We start from the raw sequence: 24,263 nt of genomic DNA, 5'->3' as shown, positions 1-24,263 counted from the left end.
GAGTCATCCTATCTAGATCGGGCTAATAATTATTTCTCGGGTTTTCTTCTCTTACCTAAAAGACATTTTAAGTACAGACACAACTACAGCTTACAAAGTGGTAAAGCTTATTAGAAGGGTGAGCAAGACACAGACATATGCAGGCCCTGTTCAGGGATAGAGTGGGCCAGGAAGGGACAGGATAATGAAGGTTCCTTCTACCTGCCTAGTCTTTGTTCCTAGAGAGTGAGCAAGCATTAACACCTCCCCAGCATGAGCTCTGATGGGGTCTGAGAGGGGCATGATCTCATGCCACTGCCTCTTGAGGTCCTAGGGCAAAAGAGGAATTCCCCGGGAAGGAATCATAAACAGGCAGGTGGACAGATAGACAGCAGAATTTGGCTTCCCACTTGTGACCCTAAGCTAGTTACACACCTAACCTGGATTGCTGCTTTGAGACACGAGGGCCAAGCGTTTATGTTTTGCATCTCTGCCTGTAGGAGAAAGGATACCACCTCAGGTGAGGTTGTTTCTTCCACAAAAGGCACTTGCTGTAGACTCAGCAGAGTCACCCGCAGCCAAAAACCTTGGCAACTGGAACACAAGGCACCAAGGTCCTGAAGAAAGAGCTGGAGGAGCCGCCTCCACACATTCCCAAGTGTGTTCATTCTTCAGTCACCAAGTGCAACAGGACTTCAAAAAAGTCCATGAGAATGGAACGAAGAGAAGGCGCACTTCCTGTGGACTCCTCCTTTTTGTAAAGACTGGAATGTCTTAGGAAATACACCAAAGAGCAGCTTTAGCTGTAAGCTGTGAGCACTGTCTCTCTGCTCTGATGAATTTGGTAATCATACAGTAAACAATGGTGGAAAGAGACAATGGGAGTGAAAGCAGCCTGGTAAATAACGTCTCTTCTCTCACTTTCAAAATCGCTTGATAGATACACCAGATAAGACCTATGGGAGCCAAAATGTCACCTTCGTCACTGAAAACAGGTGCTGCTAGAGAAATGAATAATACTAAAGCCCAAAGTTGCGCAGACTTTTCCACCCAGCCCTGGGCAATGTTGAGCAATCACTGCCCTGCCCCAATCACAAGGAAAGGACAGAAAAATGCAGTCTTCTCCTGGATTCTGAAAGGAAGAATCGGAGCTAAGACTGGACTAGGCTGCAGCATCCACCAGCAGAAGCAGGAACTGGGAGAAGTCTGGACAGAGCCAGGTTGAAGCACCCACTGGTAGATGCTATGGTGAGGCAAACCATGCCAGTCTGAGCACAATGAGTGCTGGATCCTTGAGCTCCAGGGAGGGGGGTTGGAAGGGTTCAGGTGCCTGACCTGGGTCATTAGGCCCACCTGCATCATGGGTACCAGGTCCAGTTCTGTGAGCTCTGGGGGGAGGGAGTCCGACAGGGCCCTGGTTGCCTGGCCTGGTTCCTAGGGCCTGCCTATGAAAATTCATTCTGCTCAGTGGAAAAGATGGAGCAGTGTATGGCACGCCTTGATGAACATGGAAGATATGGCAGTCCATTGGAGCCTTCAGAGGACATCTGGTACCATAGCAGAGGAAGGAGGACAGAACAAATTGGACAACTACCCCGGCAAAACAGTTACAGCAAAAATCGGGGTGAATGGAGACTCTAAAATCAACTGTGTCAGCCAAAGGACATTGGAAGGTCTTCCTCATCTTTCCAATGGTGAGATCAACAGCATTTCAGAACTATCTATAAAACTTGGGCAGAATCCTTGGCATGTGTGCTACATCAGACTCTAGGTTGATATCAGGTAGCTGTTCCCCATCCCTAGGTACTGGAGAGGTTGGGGAGGCTAGGTATGGCTTCTCCCCTTATCTCTCCCCTTCCCCCAGATACAGGAAGAAGAAAGATAAAATTTGGGAACAATGACCACACCCACTTTTCCCTAACCCTCAATCCTTCCCATCTGATCAACAATGTGAACATCATCAAAAAAAATTTTAAACAAGAAAATACATACAGATTTCAAATATGAGACCAAAAATGTAAAATATCTCATTAATAATGTGATGTTGATTACATGTTGAATTAATATTATTTTGAATATACTGGATTCAATAAAATATACTACTAAAATCAATTCCAAAATAATTAACATCTTCCAACACAGCCAAACCCTTGATGGTCTTGTGAATGAATGACCCATCATCTTTCCTGATTAAAAGGAAAAGAGGAAGAAGCCTTGTTATTGGAGTCTCCACCTTATCCACCAAGAAGAGGCCGGCATGGCGGAAGCGAGCAAGGCAGGCAATGCCCTTGTCCATGGCAGCTGAGTCAGCTACCTCTGCTTCCTCTCCAAAGCAGCCACTCCTTGGCCGTTTCGCTGCCTGCAAAAAGCTGCTTAGCAATTTGCACACTCGAACAAACTGAACTTTAGAATCTTACTCATCATTTCAGCAAAAAAAATACTAGGATTGGGAGCAGATTTGAGTACAAAGGACTATGGCATGATTTGCCTGAATCCCAAGACAGCATCACACCTGCTACTTCCCTTGGCTCTTTCCCCAGCCCAGCCACTAACCCCACAGGTGACATTTTGGAACACTGAGAATCTTTCTCCCCAAACAAGGAAATGGCAGCATGGTTCCAGAATAATATTCTACATGTTTCTTATAGCCATGGTAAAGGATTTGAGATTGTGAAGCCAGATGGCATTTACATCGTAGGCATCAGCATCCTTGGGAATCCCATTCCACAACAGAGTGGAAGAGCAATCACTCAGCAAAACTGAAGGTTTCTTGGCTCAGTCCTCTGGGTCTTTTCCTCTACCCTATTACAGATGCCAGTTTTTGTCTCATGGTGCCTGGAGCTAGAGCTCCAAGGTGGCACTGCTTCCAGGGCACAGTAAGTCATCCCTAGGTGGTCACTGGGCTGAGTTGGTCTCCTGAGTGTCTTCTTGGGCCCAGTGAGTTCCTCTTTAACCTTCAGGGTAATAAACGGACACGACTCACTGACGCCTGTGCTCCTGGCCCCTCGCTTCAAATTGATGAGTCTCTAGACACTCCGTTCTCATCATGACCTCTGCCAACCTTGCAGTTATTTCAAACTCTGCATCTCTGTCACCTTGTTCATTTGCTAGGACTGTCATAATCAATCACCATAATTGAGAGCCTTAACACCGCCAACATGCATTCTCCCATAAGCTTTCAAACGTCAAAATCAAATGTCAATATATTCACTCTCCCTCTGAAGACTTTGAAAAAGAAAACTCCCATCTTGCCTCCTCTACCTTCAGATAGCTCCTGGCCTGCCTGGACTTGAAACACCATCCCTCCAACATCTGCCTCCATCCTTGCCTGGCCATCTTGTCTGGGTCTCTGTGCCTCAGTCTCCTCCTTTTGTTAACTTTTATTTCAGAATTTAAAAAATCTGAATCTGTGAAACAAAAATTGAAGAGTTCTACAATACATTCTCATATAAGCAATTTCCCCTATTATTAACATCTTAATAGAAGGACATTAGTTACTGACTATTGGATTCACCCTAAATCCAGATGGCTTCATTCGGAGACCTTTAAGCACATCCACAATGACCCTACTTCTATCTAAGGTCACATTCACAAGTACAAGAGGGCTAGGTCTCTGTCTTCTCTTCTGGAGACACAATTTAAACCTGTTATCTCCTTCAAGGCCACCCAAACACAGGCCATCTCCAAGTCCTCCCCACAAGTTCCCATAGCTTGTGAGCACTCTGTTCCTTGCCTACATCTCATCCTGACTCTGAGCCGTATGACAGAGGAGCTTCCTGGTGGCTCCAGGTAAACACTAGGCCATAATTTTAGCCAGTAACTGAAGAGATCAATTCCCTCACTACCCAGATCTGCTGTGTGTGCCTGCATCCCACGGACTCTTCTCTCCCTGCTCTGCACACACCCTCTCACCAGAACCATCCCGCACTCCTCATCTCACTGGAAATCTTTCTGCAGAGCCTACTGGCACTCAAGATCTCTCCCTCCCAACCCCCAACAAACTGTTTCTTTTGTTCACCCTCTTCTCTGTCTATGCCAGTCACCTTACTCTCCCTGTCAACAGGGCTTCAGTCCTGTTGGTCCCAGAGCCCTCTCCCGCACAGATGATATCTTTCTTCCCATAACCCATAAGCCTCGGGGTACATAGGTGGGGTGGGAATCCATGTGGCTGCTTGCTGCTTCTTCCAAGAAGAAGTAAAAACAAACAAATTTTTTTAAAAAAGCAAGCAGCAACAACTCGGTGTTTTTGGAGCTTGCTTTGCCCAGCTTTCTGGCATTCTCATTCTTTGTCTTCATCTGTGCCTGACTCCAAGTCCCACTGCATAATTCACTGATCACCATTTTTTCCCCATCCTTCTTATCTTTCCTATGGAGTTTAATGTCCCATAAATGACACATCCAATGAGCTGGTCTGTCACTTCTTTGGCTGCTGAACTCTGGCTGTATTCTGTTGCATCTCATCCCAGACACTCATTCATGTGAAATAAATTCATAGATCTCTATGCCAAGTCACACTGAGTGACAGAAAGCTAACAATTGTTTCATGTCAATCAACTCCCATCCATAGGAAACTCTCAACTTGCACTAGATCTGAATGACTGTGGTGGGTAAAGCACATTAAGCAAATGATTTGATTTGAGCAACATGAGAATATGAAGTCTTTGCTCAAAAGTGCAAAGGCAGAAGTAAAGAGGCAGGAAGTTGGGAAAGCCACTCCAGAGGAGGTGACCACTGGGCAAAGTTTGGAATTACAAGCAGGAGTTAGAAGAAAGGTGTAGAATAGAGGGGTTGTGTTTAGACAGCAGAGCGCATACAAAGACACAGAGGTGGAGTGGATTCTGGCATGAAGTTATTTGCTTCTAGTGGGACCTGTGCAGAGGGAGCACTGAGAACTGAGGCTGGAGAGACAAGCACAAGATGATCAAAGGGCTCAAGAGCCGGCCAGCGATTTTGGATGCCAGCCTGAAACTGCTGGCAGCCATGAAGCGTAATCGCTAGCAGCCCATTCACATAAGGCGTTCATTCTCAGGTAGCCAGCCTCCAACAACAGCTGCCAATAATTCCTTCCCTCCCTGTCGCACACGATGCTTCACTTGATGGGGGACAAGATCCTTTGTTTTTTTGCTTTGAATCTTGCCTAGTCTCATGACTTCCCTTGCCCTGCACAGTGAGATAGAAGTGATACTGTGCCCATTTCAGTGTTAAACATACCAGGCAGCTTTTTCCTCTGGCTTTGAGATGTCAGTTCAGATTCCTGAGAGATGAGACCCCACACTGGGGGGGGGGGGCAGGGGGAGGCGGTGTGGAGGAACCACAAGGTGCGAGGCATGGACATGAGGATTTTCTGAATCTCTCAGCCAAGTTGCCAAATGAATGTAACAATGAGTCCACAGCACATCACAGGAGACAGTGGAACCACTGAACTGAATGCCACCTGGGCACTTAACCCATCAAATATCTGGATGGTTTGTAACACAGTAATAGAAACTGAAACAAATCTCATTTTATTTTTAAAATAATTCTACAAGAAAATACAATGGTGCTTGGAAAGTTCTATGGAGAAAAAATGAAAGAAAAGTTTGTCTTCTTGCAAAAACATTGAAAGCCATGCATTTTTTCATGGTACACACTTTCACAAACTTTTTGAAGACCCATTACATATTAGCTTTTCAAAAATGTTTGTCTCATTTTCAAAGACAAAAGAAAGCTTTGCTGGATATGTTATCCTGGGCCGACAATTTTTTTCTTTTAGAATCTGGAATATGTCACTTCATTCTCTTCTGGCCTGTAGAGCTTCCTGTGAGAGATCTCCAGTGAGTTTAATGGGCATTCCTTTATATGTCAACTGATTTTTTTCACATGCACATTTAAGGATCTTTTCCTTATGTTTGATTGAAGAGAACTTGATGATCATGTGTCTTGGTGAAGACCGCTTTTTATCAAGCCTGTTGGAAGTTCTGTGCCACTCCTGGATCTTGTTTCCCAATTCTTTCTCTAGATTAAGGAAATTTTCCTTTATTATTTCATTAAATACGTTTGCAAAACCAGTTTCTCTTTCTGCATTTCTGGGACTCCTATAACTCTTATATTCAGCCTCTTAATAGTGTCTCAATTCTTGAATACTTTTTTTTTGGCCTGATCCAGCTCTGCTTCCAGCTTTTTGTTTGCTTCCCCCTGATGACAAGAAATATCTTTCAATCCTGAGATTCTTTCTTCTGCTTGCTTCATTCTACTTTGGAGACTCTCCACCGTACTTTTAATTTGCTGTGCTGTGTTCTTAATTTCTGATATGTCAGCCTTGATTTGCTTTATTACTTCCTTAAATTCTTTGGACTCTTTTATGTGCTTCTCATTGTTGATAAGAAGCTTTAAAATGAGCTTTATGAATTCTGTGTCCCCCATTTTCTCAATGTCTTCCTCAGTTAATTCTGAGGTTGGCATAAGGTTTTGCTCCTTTGCAGGGGAGTTTTTCAGTAATATTCATCGTGCCTCTGCCTCTTCTTTTGCTCTTGGTCATTGTATTTCTGATTGGCAGAGTCTTCTCCTTGGAGTAGGTTTGATTTTGTTTTGTGGCTTTTTATGTAAGGGGATGTATAGTGTAATGGAGATGCTCATATCCAGATGTGAGGATACAATGTAGTATGTATCTCTGCTTCCAAAGTTGGACTCACAATGAAGCTGTTTATCTTAACAATAGGATGCTGGACTCTCTGCCATTGTCCATGCCCGCAATGATGGACATATGACTGTGTATGAAGAACTATACTTTAGTAATGATATAGAGGAACTAGGTGGTGTGAGGGAAATTGGGGCTGGGATAAGGAAAATACCAGAAGCCTATGGAACTGTATCATAAAATGATAATAATAATAAAAAATGTAAAAATAAAGTTTGTCTCATGGCAAATTTGCCTTTTCACTCAGTTTTCCACAAGTTTTTTTTTTAATATGCTTCTTTTATTTTTCCCATCTCTATGTGAAGATCAGCAAAGCTTTAGCTTACTCAAAAGCATGAAACTTACACAAGGACTTCAATCCAAGTCCAAGATAGAACCTACTGTCTCATCACCAGGTGTAGGCAACAAGCCTGGTCTTGAACTAAAATGTTGGGTCCAGTCAGCCTCTCTTCAGATTAGTCTGGTGCCCATTCAAACTAGTCAAGGCCTTCTCTATCACGGTGATGAAATCTTTGGAATACTGCCCCTGCATGGGAGCACTCAATTACAAGATGCAATCATCGTAATCATTTTTGGAAAATGCAGAAAGTCTTTCAGGTTTAGAGAAAATTCTCCTTGCCATCCAAAGCCTGCTTTCCCACCCCTACCAAACTGGTTTGCTTGGATACAATCAGTACTCCACGCTAGGGCCCAGAGGGACATCTGGCCCTCCTAGGTCTCCACAGAACTGCTCCCACACAACCAGAAACACCTGTCAGCAAGCCAAACCAAAATGCACTCCTTACAGATGCTCAGTTCCTTTGCTTTTCTAGCTCCCACCTTTTCCTCTCCTTCATAGGGTTGATTTTTGCTTTGCTTTTTACTATCTGTTTTATTACATTGGAACACTCCCTTGGAGTATAATATTCTAGAGTAAAACTGCCTTTTTTAATTCAATGTATTGCTCATAAGAGCAGATTTTATTTCCTGCACTTGATGTTGGACTATAAATGTTATGTTTCTATTTTTCCCAGTTTTAGCACCCAACCTCCCTTAACATTTCCATGGGAAAGGGGCAAACAGACTTCTATCATGCCCCATCCTTTACAGAGACATTTTCTGGAACAAAGAAAAACAAAGATTCCTGCACAAATTTGACTCTACACAATCACAAAGGAAAAGATGGAGAACTAGTTGTGCTCAAGTGGCTGTCCCAGACTGCAGGCAGGTTTTCTCCCAAGCTGAGGGATTCAAACTATGAGATGGAAATCCTTGGTTCCATCACACCCACACCTTCAATAACTCCATTCCATACGTGAGAACTTTCCATGCAGTTTCATGAATCATGGGATGAACTGAGCTTGAAATCAAAAGGATATGTGGACTCCCTTCAATCCATTCCAACCAGATTTCCACGCTCCTCACAGAACAAGGTCACCAAAGGTTTATCAAGGTCATGTGTGCCTGCATCTCACCAAATTCAACAATGGATTTCAATATTCATCTTGCTTACCATCTCAACAGCAGCTGACAGCTAATAGTGCCTGCCCTCTTTGCATGAAATCCACCTCCCCCCATATTGGACTTCTGGGTTGCCTCCCTCTTTTCTCATGCTTCCTTCCACTCAGATTTTTCCCACTCCGCTTTACTGGACTCTCCTCCTCTTCCTAGCCTGTGTCTACTGGAGTGCCCAAGTCTTCTAGTTCTTCTGCTCATCTCTCCTGCTGTGTGTGACCTCATCCACCTTCACGGCTTCAAAGTCAATCTGTATGTTGTTGACACTCGGATTTTATCTTTAGATCTATCAGGAATCTGGAATCTAACAAGTTCAAAATAGAATTCCTAATCCCCCTCCCTTTACCCTGCTCTCCCACCAGTCTTTTCCAACCAAGGGGTTCAGACCAAAATCCCGGAGTCTTCTTTTCTTGCCTTCTCAGCATTTGTTCAACCAGCAAGTCCTTTCATCACCTCAGCTGCTACCACCCTCACCCAATCCAGCTTCATTTTATCCCGGATTATTGCAATTACCTCCTATGATAGATTGCTCCATGATTTCCAAGCACAGATGCTCAAAGATGTATGAAGGGTTTGCATTCCAAGAAACCCACCATAGGCTTAAAATATAGTAAGTCAAAAGTATATTTCAGGGGTGGGCTCTGTGGTAGAGTGAGTTAAGACAACACCTAGGACTCCCTCATCCCATACTGAAGTGCTAGTTTGGTTAATAGCTGCACTCCATGCTTCCAATCCAGCTTCCTACTTAGTGTACCTGGAGAGAGCAGATCATGGCCCTGGGTTCCTGACAGCCACATAAGAGCCCAGATGTAGTTCCTGGCTCCTTGATTTTTACTTTCCAATCCCAAGTGTTATAGGCATTTGGGGAGTAAGTGAGCAGATAGTAGATCTGTGTGTGTGTGTGCGTGTGTGTGTGTGCCTCTCAAATAAATCAATATTTTTTAAAAGAGCTACTAAAAACTCATTTCATCAACCCAGTTCAGTAGCCTAATGGCTAAAGGTCCTCACCTTGCAAGCACCGGGATCCCATATGGGTGCCAGTTCTAATCCCATCAGTCCCACTTGTCATCCAGCTCCCTGCTTGTGGCCTGGAAAAGCAGTCAAGGATGACCCAAAGCCTTGGGACTCTGCACCCATGTGGGAGACCCAGAGGAGCCTCTTGACTTCTGGTTTCAGTTCAGCTAAGCTCCAGCCATTGCAGTCACTTGGGGAGTGAATCAGCACACTGAAGATCTTCCTCTCTGTCTCTCCTCCTATCTGTATATCTGCCTTTCCAATAAAAACAAATAAATCTTTTAAAAAATGCATTTTGTACCACTAAATCACCACCAGCATATCTTAGCCACACAGTACACTGCAGAGTAACCACCCCAATTCTACTTTTGTTTCATCGTACAAAAGTAGAGTTTCTTGCCCTACAATCACATGGCTGACTGGGAGAAGGTATCATTGTTTGGCATTGCAAAAGAGGATTTGCCCACATCACCAGCCCAGGAAAAAAGCAAAATTCAAAACATTGTTTCTACTGAATGTTTATTACATTCACAAAGTCCTCAAGTGAAAAAACCACAAATCAAACTGGTGCAAATCAAGAACTTGAGGAGACAGACACATGGGCATTCAGCTTTCCACCAGACGCTGTGGTCAGTAAAAGGTGATGGAAGTGGTGCTGGCCCTTCCAAGTAGAACAGTTCAGATCTACCTGTGCTTTTCTGTGATCTCCTTTGCCTCTGTCATGAACTCAGCCATGTTCCAGATAGAGCCACGCTAGACCCTAAATCCTGAAGTAGATGTAATGTAACAAAGCTTCAAGCTGCTGTAGCATCACCCATGCCATCCCAGCCAACACAATTACCACTTGGCCTCCCCATGTCGGTACCCCACCACCCACCCAGGGAATGCTCCTCTTGGTAGCCAGAAGAACATTTCCAAAGGGTGAGTTACATATCCTAGTTCCCAACTCAAAGTCCCCCACAGAATTCCCATCTAACTTAGAATAAAACCGAGCCTTCTCATCTCATCTATAAGCCCTTTGCATTCTATGATGTTTATTCTCCGCAAACATCTTTTTCTCCTTCCTCTTGCTCTGTCAACTAGACCACCTTATAGTTATGCTCATATTTATATTTGTTTATATTTTGTGTTGCTTCTGGTATATACCAAGCACACTCCAACATCAGAGACTGTTCTCTGGGCCTCTGATTGGGGTGTTTCTATGGCAAACTCCCTCACCTCCTGCAGGTCTCTGTTCAGATATTGCCTCCTCTAATATTTCCTGAAACATTTGTCACCAGGGTCCAGGAGCAGACATTTGGCGCAGCAATGAAGGCACCATCAGGACACCTACACGTCATATGCAAGAGCCTGAGTCCAATCCTGGTGCTGCTCCTGCATCCAGCTTCCTGCCAAAGCCAACCCTGGGTAGCAGCAGGTGATGGAGCAAGTAATGAGAGACTAAGATGAGCTCCCAGAACCTGGCTTCTGTCTGCCTCAGCCCCTGCTGTTAAGGGCATTTGGAGAGTGAGCCAGTGGATTGAAGATTGATATCTACCTGTGTGCCTCTGCCTTTAAAATATATATATACATATATACATATTAAATATATTGAAAGTAGTCCATTCCTTCTTCTCACCTGATTACCCATTGTCTCCTCTGCTTCACTGCACAGCACCAATCAGTGTCAATCAGCATGTTATACAACTGTTATTCACTGTCTCCTCCTACAGAATGTGAATTCTAAAGAACAAATATCTAGCGTTGTTCATTATTAAACATCCAGAATCTGCATGACTTCCAGGGATACGAGATGCTTCAGAAAATATTGAATGCTGAATGAACAGATGAAGAAATGAGGCCCAGTTGAAGTTCTCTTACTTACTGTCTACTTAAATGTTAGCAAATCATTTTACTTTCAGAAGTCCCTCATCTGCAAAGACTGTAATCCATAACTTTAGGATCATGTGCGATCCAAATCCGATTGTGAATATAAATGTATCTTCCAAACAGCAAATGATGATAGAATGAGTGCCCAATATTTTATCTGAGACACCGGGACAGTGTGGGGCCCAACTCTTGGATGAAGTTTGTCTCTGATGACCTTGGCCTCCTTCTCTTTTGCCATTCCCTCATCCGACAGTAGCTCCTCTTGCATCCAGGTGCTTCATCCTATCTGTAGAGTGGGAAGAATGAAGAAAACCCAGGCCATCTTCAAATCTGCTGGTTCAGACCTCAAAAATGTTCCTTCGCCTTCTGGGGCTCAGGTTCTTCATCTAATAAATAGTGATTGTGAAGAATCAGCTCCATGAGGCAGTTGTGAGGCTTCAATGAGGAATGTCTCATATGCTTTGGAGATCTTGTGGTTCCCATTAATCTTTCAGGAAGTATTTGCTGGTATTATTCACTTAAGCATTTATTGAGTATTTATGCAGATGATATTAAAATCTACTTGTATAGTTTTGTGTGTGTGAATTAAACAAAGCTAACTCCCTAAAATTAAGATTAGAACCATTGACTCTACAAAGTACGGAATGGTAGGGCAAGAGGGGTCTGCTGATCTTCAATGGGCCTTCTGAAATTATTTGACCTGGAGATTAATGCTCAATCAATATGAAGATCGATATGAAGATTACAAGTAAAGCAATCATTCATCAACAATACATTAAGAAGAGGTGTTTACATTAGTCATTCAGTAGCATGTTATTTAACTTCATAGGGTTGCTAATTTCTTTTCTCTTCATGTTGTTGATTTTGGTTTGTGGCTTTTCATTTCAGGGAATGTACAGTAGCTGTGCAATGGAGATTCTCATATCTAGCAACATGTTATTTAACTGCATGGTGTTATAAATTTCTGTTTTTCCTCCTATTGTTGATTTTGTATCATGGCTTTTCATTTGAGGGGATGTACAGTAGCTGTGAAATGGAGACTAACATATCCAGAGGTGAGGATAACAATGCAGTATGCATCTCTGCTTCCAGACAAAGATGGACTTACAATGAAACTGTTTACCATATCTTGACAATATGATGCCGGATTCTCTGCCATTGTCCATGGCCACAATAAAGGACATATGACTGTTAATGAAGAACTATACTTTAGTAATGATATAGAGGAACTTGGTAGGGGGTTTAGGGAGGGGTGTGGGAAATCCCACGGGCCTATAGAACTGTATCATAAAATGATGATGATGATGATGATAAATATAAGATTTTTTTAAAAAAAGAAGAGGCATTTATTCCAGTTTCTCTTTGTTAAGTGCAGGCATAGACACACAGTGCCATTTGAGCAATACATTCTGCAAAGCAACTAAATGCATGAAAATATTTCAGGAGAGTGTTAATGATGAGCTGGACCAATCTGTCTGTTGTAAGTAATTTCTCAAGCAAGTGTACTAATTAGAGCTAGGATAGGCAAATGATAACAACAACCTATCAATCAGCAGCACTTGCTGCTCATCTGTCAGATATACAGCATTCTGTGGGTAAACAACCAAGCGTAAGATGTCATTTTTGAAATTAAGAATTCTATTATTCAAGAAAAAAACATGGATCATAAACTTCTGCAAAGCTAAGTATGCTATGCACTTATAAATAATATCTTGCAGAAAAAATAAAAAGATGTTACAAGATAACATCCAAGTTTTGCTAAATAAAAAGCACAAACTACCCTAGAGGTGTTGTTGGCTAGAAGAAAGAGACCGTGATGCAGCGAAAGAATCACTGGGAGAGGAGAGAATAAGTAGATCTTGAACGGTGAGTTGCCTTTGGATGGAGAAGGGGAAGGAAGGAATCAGAAGGTGGATCCAGGAAAGTGAGAAGTGACCATGGCACCCTGCAGAGGGCACGCGGTCAAGGCTGGCTCTCAGCCTAGTGGGTAAGACCCCAGCTAAGATGCCACTGTCTTGTATCAGAGTCCCTGGATTCAGGCTCAGCCTGCTCTAGGCTGCCGCTCCCTGCTTCTGCACATCCAGGGAGGCGGTGTGGGGTTTCTGCCACCCTTGGGGGATGATGGGAGTTTCCACTCCCAATCTTGACCTAGCCTTTGAGGGCATTTTAGCAATGAACACGAGAATGGGATGTGTCTGCCCACCCCCCAAGTCCTTCTCTCCAACCAATTTTGTTGAAAGAGAGATTGCCATGTGTGTTGTTCCAATGTCTTCCTGAGAGTCTTGTCACCAAAATGCAAAGGCCAGCCTGAGCAAAACAATTTGTTCAAAAGAAATAAATGTACCTCTCACAGTGAAGCAGAGAATCTAGACAGGTGTCCTACCAGACGTGTATCCATTGTTTTAGAAGCTTAAAAAAATCCTAGGAATGATCTCCGATTCAGGCCAAAGGCCTCAAATCTCATCAAACAGCAATTCTTAGCACAATCACTAAGTAGGGCCTTGTCTTGATCCTATTTTGAATTTTGAAAATGCATTTGAAGACTTCTGCACTTTGATGAGTGTGGTGTCATTTAGGGGGTAGCTGTCCTCCAAGAGAATATAAATGCATTAGCTTTAAGTCTCCCCTGTTTATAAAGTTCAAACACATTATCTTTTCATGGACTCTTAAAATCGAAGTGATCTCAATTCAGAAAAATTGGATAGACATGTAAATGAACAAAAAAAAGTATTCTGACATTTATGTAGCAGTAAGATCCCATGATCAAAACTGTCTGGATTTGTGGAAGGTCAGAAGTGTTCTATGCATAGCTACAACTAAACAAAAATTAATGCATAGTAGAACTGCAAAGAAAACCTCACTGGTCTGTAGTAATTAAGGGGGATCTGGTGGGCAGTTGTAAAAAGACAGCGAGCAGTCGCATCACAAGGCAAGACTGACCATGCAGCTTCTCGCCAGTTCTGAAAGAGGGTAGCTATACTCACCAGTGCCCAGAAGAGGGCAGCCAAGAGCCGCTCCGATGGATTTCCCCTTTTGGCAGGACACCCAGTTAGTACCAGTGGGAAAAACCACCCGGATTACCCACACAGAGAAGAGCAGAATCAGCTCAGAACCGATTGGTGAGTGAGGTGGGGGAGGGAGCAAGCAGCGATGGTTTCCAAAACAAATGAAGACCCACACCAAAAAGATTCATCAAGAAATGAAAAACCCAGATGGACACGGCCAGCTATCAAAGGAATGAGGCTCAGACCTATCACCTCTGATGGAGCCACTCCCCTGCATAAGAGCTTCCTACATATCATTCAACTTCCTTGGCCTGACATGCAGGGATCCACTGGGGTTTAACCCTGACCAGCCCCCCAAACACACACACCCCTCCAGAATGTTGGCATTTGTTGGACACATGCATGAGTCCAACCAAAGAAAAGATCTTTCCTCTGTCCTTTTCCCCTCTGTTCACTCATCCTAATAGTGAGCGGCCCCCTCATGCTAGTGATGGGAGAGGAAACAGCACTAAGCAGATAAGCAGCCACCTGCAAAGCCACCAGGAGTAAACAGACCACAACGTACAGTGGCCTCTGCCGCAGTGAAGGGGGGACAGGAGAGGCAACTGGAGGCAGCTGCCACAACTAAACCTTCTTGTTTACGTGCAAAAACTAATAAATATTCTTTTTAACTCCACTAGCTCAAAGTAGGTGCTTAAAACAATGAGACACAAAGGCAGGGTTTATACACATAAGACACCTTAAATATGCCTTAATTGTTTAAACACTGCCACCTTCACTGATCGCACACCGTCAGAATAATCTTGATGCCTTCAATCTCCAGGAATAACAAATCCTTTTCCCAACCAGCAACCTAAGGAAGGGGGCTCTCAGAGATAGAGCAATCCCACCCGGGTAGTCAAACCCAACCCTGGGGCCAGAGCAAGGGGAGAACCCTGCCGGCGTGATACCGGAGTCTTCCTCCACCCCTCTGGTTTCACCTGCTGAAAATCAGGAAGGGCTGTTTCCAAACCCTCAGTCAACTCCATGAACTTCCACCTACTCAGTGCTGGACCACGGCTTCTGCATTAAGCCGGGCTGTCAAGAGCCTGTAGGCTGCCCAAAAAGTGGCAGAATGCAATAGCCCTGATCTGCTGTATAAAGCACTTAAACATAGTATACTGGACAAGATCATGGAAAGTAAAATTACAAGGTAAGTTTATTCTGGTACAAAAATAAAAGTCTGTATCTATAGGTTCAAGGCAATCTTTTAGAAGCTGATGAACATGTGTGTTATGAAAAAAATCATGCATGAATTCCAGAATTGTTTCACATCAAAATGAACCTGTCTTTTAATTCTACTTCTCCATTAACTGTCTAAAAGACATTTGTATGGTATCCACCCAGAAAAGCACAATGTAGTTATAAAAAATAAGACTTGGCAAAGCTATCACTGTGGTCTGATGTGGAACGCTCCCCAAAATCCTTACTAAGGAGATAAACACTGTCACATGATAAGTGTAGATGGGGGGGTTGATAATGTTCTTGGAAAATGCACATTACATAAGAACTGTGTATTTCACAAGTATTTTATCAAAGTAAATTTGCCTCTTGGTTCCGTTTTCCATGAAGTTCCACCATGTGCAGTTGTGGGTGGGGATAGAAAGAGGATTTTGTATTAAAGAAAAAAAAAAGTATATGCAAATATTTGTGCCTTCAAGAACTTTCTCTGGATGGATTTACAATGGAAGAAACTGTCTCTGTTGGCTGGCCTCAGGGAGAAATGCCACAATGTTTTTCTCTGCAGACTTGAAGTCTTTAGAATGTTGGGCCTTGCAAGAATGAAAAATATGTTTCCTTAAGTAAACTTATTTTACTTGAAGGTTGTGGTGGTACAGTTGGTTTTGTGGTTCTTTTTGTTTTGTTTTCCAAGACAGACAATAGAAGGAGAAAATTGGCAGTCTATTCTGGGAAGGGAGAAAAAAAGAAAACCACAGTTGGCATCCTTGGAGCAATAACGTGGTGAATGGGCACCTTTCTCATATTTTGCTCCAAGCATTTGTAGACACCAACTCATGCCACCTTTTTTTCCCACTGCTGTAGTTACTCACTCTATACTTAGGTCAGGAAAGCAGTTATGGTCCAGATTTAAACAAGCACACGTGGCTGTGTCCCAATAAAATTATCAAGCAAAACCCAGAGCAAGCAGCATCGCAGAGTGGCAAACCTGCGGAGCAACAAGAGCTGTCATTCATCACTGGTGGGCATGAGAAAGGCTGCCACTGTGGAGGGCAGTGGGGCCAGCTGTTACAAAACTAGCCACACTCCTCACGCAATGCGGCATTCCTGCTCCTGAGTGTCTTCCCAAAGGAGCTGCAAACTTAGGAGTACACCGCCATGTGCACACAAAGCAATCCTCCCCATAATTCCCAAACTGAGAAACAACTGAATAACCTGCAACAAGTTAATGGATGACCTTATTCATTCAGACACGGGCTCTCATTCAGCACTAACAACAAATAACTTATGGAAAGAATTTCACGAAAAGAATATTACTAAGAGGGATGACAATTTGAAAGACTACATACAGTAAGATGTTCTGGAACAGGCAAAGCTTTGGGGCCAGGAAAAAGCTCAGTGGTTGTCAGGGATAAGAGCCGAGGATGGGATGAGCAGGTCGAGTACAGCGGGTCTGTAGGCAGTGGAGCTGTTCTGTGTAACACTGGGATGGCAGATATATGTGTCTCAATGGTTATCCAAACATCTCAAACATGCGACACAAGAAGAGCTCTAATGGAAATTGTCTTTGGGATCATGATGGTGTGTCTGCCTAGGCCCATCAGCCATATAGAAAATGTAACCATTCTGGTGGGGATATTGATAATGGCGAAGGCTATGCTTATTAGAGGCAGCAGAGTATGTGTGCAATCTCTTTAAGTTCTTCTCAAGTTTTAGAACCTAAACTGTCCTGAAAAATAAGGCTTGCATTTTTTAAAAGGTCACAGTGGATGTTGTTGGCCTTCAGGCCATAATTTCCAAACCCTTTCCTTGGACCCCATGGAAACTTGTTATCAGCCATTATCACTGGACTGTGCATCTATGTTCCCTTCCCCAGCCAATGCAAACTCCCTGAAGACAGAAACTCTTTCCGTTCCCACTCACTGCTCTGAATACTGGTTGAACTGAATCAGCTCAAGTTTGCTCAGCCTGCCTGCTAAGTGAGAATGTCGATCACATCCTCACAACTCTCACCCCTAGAAAGCAACACCTCCATCTGCTCTGTGACACTGCAAGCCCTGCTACAGAGCACTCCACAGTAACACAGGCAGAGCACACTGCCTACGTGGTGTAGAAGTCGGGACAGATAGTCGCCACCCAGGATACTGTGTTCTGTATCAGAGTGCTGATTGCAGTCCCAGCCACACTGCTACCCAACCTGCTTCCTCCTGATGCATCCAGAGAGCCAACAATCAATGACTTCAAAAGTGCTTGGGCCCTTGCACTGACATGATATGCACGAATGGAGCTCCAGGCTCCTCGCTTCAGCCTGGCCCAACCCTGACGAACAAAGGCATTTGAGGAGTTGAATCAGCAGATGGGAGGGGTGTGTGTGTGTGTGTTTTGATCTGCTTTTCACATAAATGAAAATACATTTTTTAAAAGAAAGGGAGAAAACTATCAATCAAACAGTAGAGCAACACTGCTCCACCTGACTGCTGTAGCTCCTCCCATTGCCCACTGAGCCCGACACTCACACAGAAGAGATAGGTCTTCGTTTTTTGTAGCATTTTGTTGGTGGTGGTGCTTATTTTTGGTCTGCATTTGGTCATTAATCATAGCAATTCAACATTTATTGAATAGCTGCTATATGTCAAGTGGTTTCAGTGTCTTCAAAAGTTGTCCAATGGAGAAGGAAGGGACTTTCTTGTCCTTAAAGAGCTTTTTGATGAACTTGGAATTTTTTTTACCATGCATGTTATTGCTTTCCCTTTATAATTATCTTAGAAGAAACCAATGAAGGGACTGTTCATGTGATTTTTCTCAATGTATATTTCAAGCATGAGGTCTTTCAGAATGTGGTGATTGCAGAGTCCAACCAAATGTTTGTCAGTCGACTAAGTGTAGAGAAACACAACATCGGTTTGTTTTGCATTTAGAAACCGCATAACTTTCCTAAATAATCTTATCCTCACTTCTCGTGATTCTTTTCTCTGCACATTGCTATGCTTTCAAAGTAAAGGGCCTCTGCATTCAAGACTTGGGAACCTGAAAGGGAGGTAGCCCTCTCCCAGCCTCCGTTCGTCACCTTCCTCCAGCCTCCACCCGTTGCTTCCTTACAAGAAATCGTTTCCTATTGTCAGGACATATCCAACAGTTTCACTGGGAGTCCATCTTTGATTTGGAAGTACAGATGCATACTGCAATGTATCTTTCCATCTGGATATGACTGGCATTGTCTATATCAGCAATGTCCAGACACGCTTGTAATAATATGGGGAAAAATCAGTCAGGGGGTAGGGAATCCCAGACCTTATGAAATTGTACCATAAAATTCAAAATAAAAAAAAATTTTAAAGAAGAAGAATTTGCTTCCTTCTGAAATCAGGCAGGGCTGTTGCTCCTGTGGCTACCAGGGGAGGGAGGAGCAGCTCCTTTGCCTCCCCAAGGAGCTGGCATTCTCTGGAGTCAGTGAACCAGAAGACTGGCTCCAGTTTCTTCAGGTCCCCCAGGAAAGGTAACACCATCTGAATTTTCCCCCAAGATGGTGAAAATGCAGACAAGTGAAACCCCACTGAAGACCACGTGGTGGCTGGCTGAGCCTGCACCATGACTGAGTCCCTGCACTCTTGAAGAAAAGAATGGCAGGTGCATCGATGGACAGGTGAAGTTGCCAGGAGCTCTGGAAACCACAGCACACTGTCCTGGTTCCAGCCTATCTTCCCTTAGCTCCCTCCCTAGCCACTAGGGGCTGGGGCGCTCACAACGTGGTTGGTAGGACCAAGAAACTCAGTTATTTTATTATCTTTTTTTACTGACTTAAACATCAGCTTTAAAATAGACATAATTCAGTTATGATTTGAAAAAATTTTGGAAAGTGAGTCTATTTTTCAGCTGTAAATGTTATGAGATCAAAACCCATATCAATTTTTTTATAGAAACTTAACGTCCACATTGAGATGTGCTATGAGTAAAAGTAGACATCAGATCTTGAATCTTAATTCAAAATGATACAAAACATTCCATCTATAATTATTTAACATTGATTTGTGTGAAAATGATAATATTTTGGATATCTTGGCTTAAATAAAATAGATTTCACCTGTTACTTCTTCTACTTATTTTGCTACTTATTGATTTGAAAGGCAGAGCAACAGAAAGAGAAGCAAGAGAGAGAGAGAAATCTTCTATCTGCTGGTTGACTCTCCATACGACCACAGCAGCCAGATCTGTGTGAGGCTGCAGTTGGGAGCCAACCACTCTAGTTTAGCCTCCCACACAGATGACAGGGGCTCAAGCTCTTAGTCCTTCCCAGACACATTAACAAGAAACTGATTTGGAAGCAGAGCAGCCAGGACTCCAACTGGAGTTACAATATGGGATGCCAGCATCACAAGTAGAAGTTTAATCCTAACATGCCCACCAAGAAATTTTAAATTACATTGGCAACTCCAGGTGTGTTTCTACTGGACAGAGCCCTTCTATGGCATTTTCCAGACACCTTTTGCTTTGGGAAACTCTGGCCGCCTCCTGGCAGGTTTCCGTGGCAGAAGTCACTCGGCTCCTGGAGTCCAGAGAAGAAAGAGGGGGGAGAGGGAAGGAATATCAACAGGAAGAGCTGAGTGTAACTTCCTGCCTAACGCCAGAGCCCCACCCCACCTTGTGGCCTGGGATGATAATTATGTGGTCCTGTCCCTTGAGGAACTTGTGGTTTAGTAGCACGAATCCAGAGGCATAAAGATGCCTAGCATCATCCACCTCAATTATGGGACAGGTGCCATCCCAAGGGGAGGTGGCACCTGAATGAGGGAATACGCACCTCCCTCCACTTGAACTATGTAGTGGATTTGCATAGCCCAGTCACGACCACATCTACAGCTAAACCAGATGCACAAACTTGGACTTCAGCGCCCTTCTCTGAGCCTTGGTTTTCATCCAGCAGTTCAGAGTGTGAGCCATCTCTACTTGCAAATGCAGGAACTTAGCACAATTGCCTTTTTCTCTACATTACATTGGCAGAGGAGCAGGGCAATCAGGCTGCTGGCCAGCTCTTGTCTTTTCCCCGAGAGAAGTAACTTAGGAGTTCATTTCCATGCCCAATGCACAAGCCCAGGTCGGCCTAAAACTCAGGCCAAACTTGATGAAAGGCCCACAGAAGGGGGAGTCCAGCAGAACAAGAAGGTAGGCTCTGCACAGGCGGGGTTAGCTTTTGGGGACCAACCTCCCTGGGCTGCATCTTCCCTGTCACAAGAGAGCACCTCCATTCCAGGAGGTTCCAAGTTGGAAACATACAGGATGGATTTGGGCACAGATCCCCAGTTACACATGCCAGTAGGACTGGAGTACCCATCCAAGTGCCTTCCAGGCTTGTGGTACCCAAAAGACCCAGGATGCCAGAGAATGGAGAGTCCATGAGAAGAGGTGAGAACAGCTGTGCAGTAAAATCCCAGACATCCCAACATCGATCCTGACTCTCCAACAAGACATTCAGGGTCTGGGAAAGAAATAGCAAAAAGAATAGCAAGTGCACAGGCATTTCCCTTCACATGCCAGCCCCAGAGGAGGAAGGACTCAGGGAAAGCCTTCATCTCCTGGAGATTCCACTCCATTACAGCTATGCAGCCCTCAGCCATAAGGGCAGAGTCTCAGATGGGTGTCATTTGGCGAGTTTGACATTGTGCGAGCGTGATGGACTACAAGAACCGAGACAGTACAACCTATAACACCCCTGAGCTACATGGTGTGTCTGATGTGACCTATTGCTCCCAGTGCCATGACAGACAAAACAACACAAAGTCAAGCCTGAGAGCAAATGAGGCACTATGTGAGGCCCCTGTAAGCACAACCCAGCTCATTGCTTCACAGGCAGTATTAGGCTAGCAGCAAAACTAGACTCTTAAATAACCACAGCATAGGATGTGACAAACATACCACACAGGTGTAAGACACTCACCATAACAGGGACTGGCTATGGGGTGTACAGGAGCTCTTAGTACTAATTCATAAGGACCAGCGCAGCAGCCTAGTGGCTAGTGACTAAAGTTCTTGCCTTGCATGCACCGGGATCCCATATGGGTGCCAGTTCCCATCCAGCTCCCTGCTTGTGGCCTGGACAAGCAGTTGAGGATGGCCCAAAGCCTTGGAACCATGCACCCACATTGGGAGACCGGAAGAGGCTTCTGATGGCCTCAGTTCTGGCCCTTGAAGTCGCTTGGAGAGTGAATCAGCAGACAGCTCTTGCTCTCTTTCTCTCCTCCTCTCTGTGTATCTGACTTTCTAATAGAAATAAATAAATCCTTAAAAACTTTTACTTCATAGCTTTTGTTCAATGAATTTAAAAATTATTCTGAAATAAAAGTTTTTACAAACAAAGTAACCTCAGAGGATGTCGTTAGACGCAGCAATTAAGACATCCTTTGGAACATTTAGATTCTGCATAAGAGCATCTGAATCCAAGTTCCTCTTCCCCTTCTGATGCAGCTCTCTACTAATGCACAAACTGGGAGAGCTCAACTACTTGGGTTCCAGCCATTAATGCGGGAGATCTGGACTGAGTTCCAGGCACCTGGCTTTGACCCAGCCCAGGTTTGGCTATTGTAGACATTTGTGGAGTACACCAGCAGATGGAAGATCTCCCTGTGTGTCCTTTCAAATAAATAAAAATAATTATAAAATGTTTTAAAGCAACAAAATCCTAAACTAGAGAATGCATAAAGCCAGTAAGCCACTTGCTATCAAGCATTGCATACCATATCCACAAAACCGTATGAGCTGCACCTTTATAAAACTGGCAGTGCAGTGGATTTGTTTACAACAGGATTGCCACAAACATGTGTGAAGCATTAAACTGTGAACTAACAACTACTACAACATCACTAAGTGACACAGATGCTCAGTGTCACCATCGTCTTATGGGATCACTGTCATTGACTAACATCATTGAGTAGTACATGACAGCATGCGACAGGAGCAATAAAGGAGTGTAGGTGAAGAAAACTGGATTTATAACCCGCACAGCAGCCTGCAATGCCCACATTGCATAGGAGCACCAGTTTTAGTCCAACCTGCTCCACTTCAAATCCAGCTTCCTGCTAATGCACTGGCAAAGCAGTACAAGTACTTGGGCCATCCACATGGGAGACTTACATGAAGCTCCTTGTCCAGCCAAGACCATTGCAACCATTTGGAGCATGAACCGGCAGAAGCAAGATTTCTCTGTCTGCAACCCTGCTTTACAAAATGATAAATAAGTCCTTAATACAAATAAGTAAACAAAAGTCAGCATCTCTTTTTTTAAAGTGAGTTGGGTCAAGCAGATGAGGAAATTCCCTCCAGCTGTGGGGCTTTGGGAAGGACTTCCAGGTAGGGTGGCATGTGGAGAACAAAGTGTCCCAGAGGAGAGAGGCCGAGGAGGCAGTGAGGCATGCCTCCCCTTCCAACTCCAAGTTGACTACCCATTTGCCTCTTGTATGTGCTGTGCTGCAAGAGGAAGCCCAGAGCTCCGTGCTCTCTGAAGCATGAAGCATGCTTGCAAGGAAAACCATTTCTGTCATTTCCTGTATCCCTACCAAGAACATTCACAATAGCCCACTGTTAGCTACACTGCTTTGTGCACGTCTGTGGGGGATTGCTGCTGGATCTCTGCCTGCCTAGCCCATGTGGTAGGCAGTAGGCACATGGTACACTGTGTTCCCAGGGGAAACCCTAATGGGGGTCTCAGCTAACCAAGACCCCAACATGGCCTGTTCACTGGGCATGAAGCAAGAGCAATAGGCTGCACCCCAGTCTATTCTCTTCCTCTTTAACAAACTGTGCTAGGACTTCCTTGGTAAACAACTCTATGAAGTCAAATGCTACATTCATCCTGCTTTTCAACAGATAATGAGTTTGCCTTGAGACACAGCTTCCTGTGCTTCATGACCTATAATTTCGTTGGAGGATCCAAAGAGATAGATCTATTACCCTGTCACAATGTCGTTGGGTGGAAGTACTGTCAGGGCTGCCCTTCTGCCTGCCCCTTTTCCTACTCTGTATAAGCCTGTAACACTTTCAAATAGAGGGACAACCCCCACCTTCAGTTTGTTTCCAGTGTTTCTGTTGCAGAGGAGCACGGTCACCTCACCCGTCGGTGGTCTTGGAGTCTGCTTGATAGAAGACCCCTGAGACTTCTCTGCTGTCTGCAGTAGCATAGTCAGGGAAGACACTTGGCCCTGCCTCTTATGTGCTTCCCACCTGCTATGCACTCTCCGGATTAGAATGGGCCCTGAAGATCACACTGCTCCATCTCCTGTCCTTTCTCCCCCAGAGGATTCTGCAAGGCCAGCGAGCATACTACTTGCCTCTTTTATTCTGGGTTTGTGCAGAATGGAATGTTAAAAGAAGGTTGTTTCTCTTTCAGTATCTGCTGGGGATCCAAGACAAAAGCCTATTGCTTTCCATTCTTAAGCAAGGGGTAAGACCATCAAGACAGAGTGAAAGTAGTCCAGAACAGGCTTTAAAGTCTCATCAATCCATCTCCAGGACCATATGGAAGTGGGAGAAGCAGAGCTATGGGGTTGGTTTTAGACACGGATTTGGGGAGAGAGTCACCTGTGCCTAGATTCCACTCCCCCCTTGAAGAAGGGATTCTTCTCATCTCAAATTGAGGCAGAGTCTTCAGACAGAGCTCCTGGAAGGCTTGCTGCCTTTCCCCTGGATCACAAAGGAGTCCACAGGCTGATATCTGACTCCGAAACTTAAAGGGCAAGAGATGAGGGCAGGCTGGGTGTGCTGAGAGTGGAGTCAGATAAAGTTTCTATGTTGGGGGGGGCTTGCTTTAGCCAAGTCTGTTACTCATCACAGAGGATGCAGGGCACTTTCTCCCATCCAGGATGGACTGTGAGGTGTCAGGCCAGATGACCTGAGCAGGAGGGAAGAGTCAGGAACAATCCCAGGAGACACATGCTGCTGATCAACTAAACTGTTCCTGCCACAAATCACCCACGGAATGATCTGAGAGGAAATGGGTCAGCTGTCAAATCCAGATGGCG

The sequence above is a fragment of the Ochotona curzoniae genome, unplaced genomic scaffold, assembly GCF_017591425.1.
Source record: "Ochotona curzoniae isolate NIBS_2020 unplaced genomic scaffold, NIBS_Ocur_1.0 contig_3190, whole genome shotgun sequence".
In the NCBI taxonomy this organism is placed as follows: Eukaryota; Metazoa; Chordata; class Mammalia; order Lagomorpha; family Ochotonidae; genus Ochotona; species Ochotona curzoniae.
Note: the sequence above shows the minus strand (reverse complement) of the source record.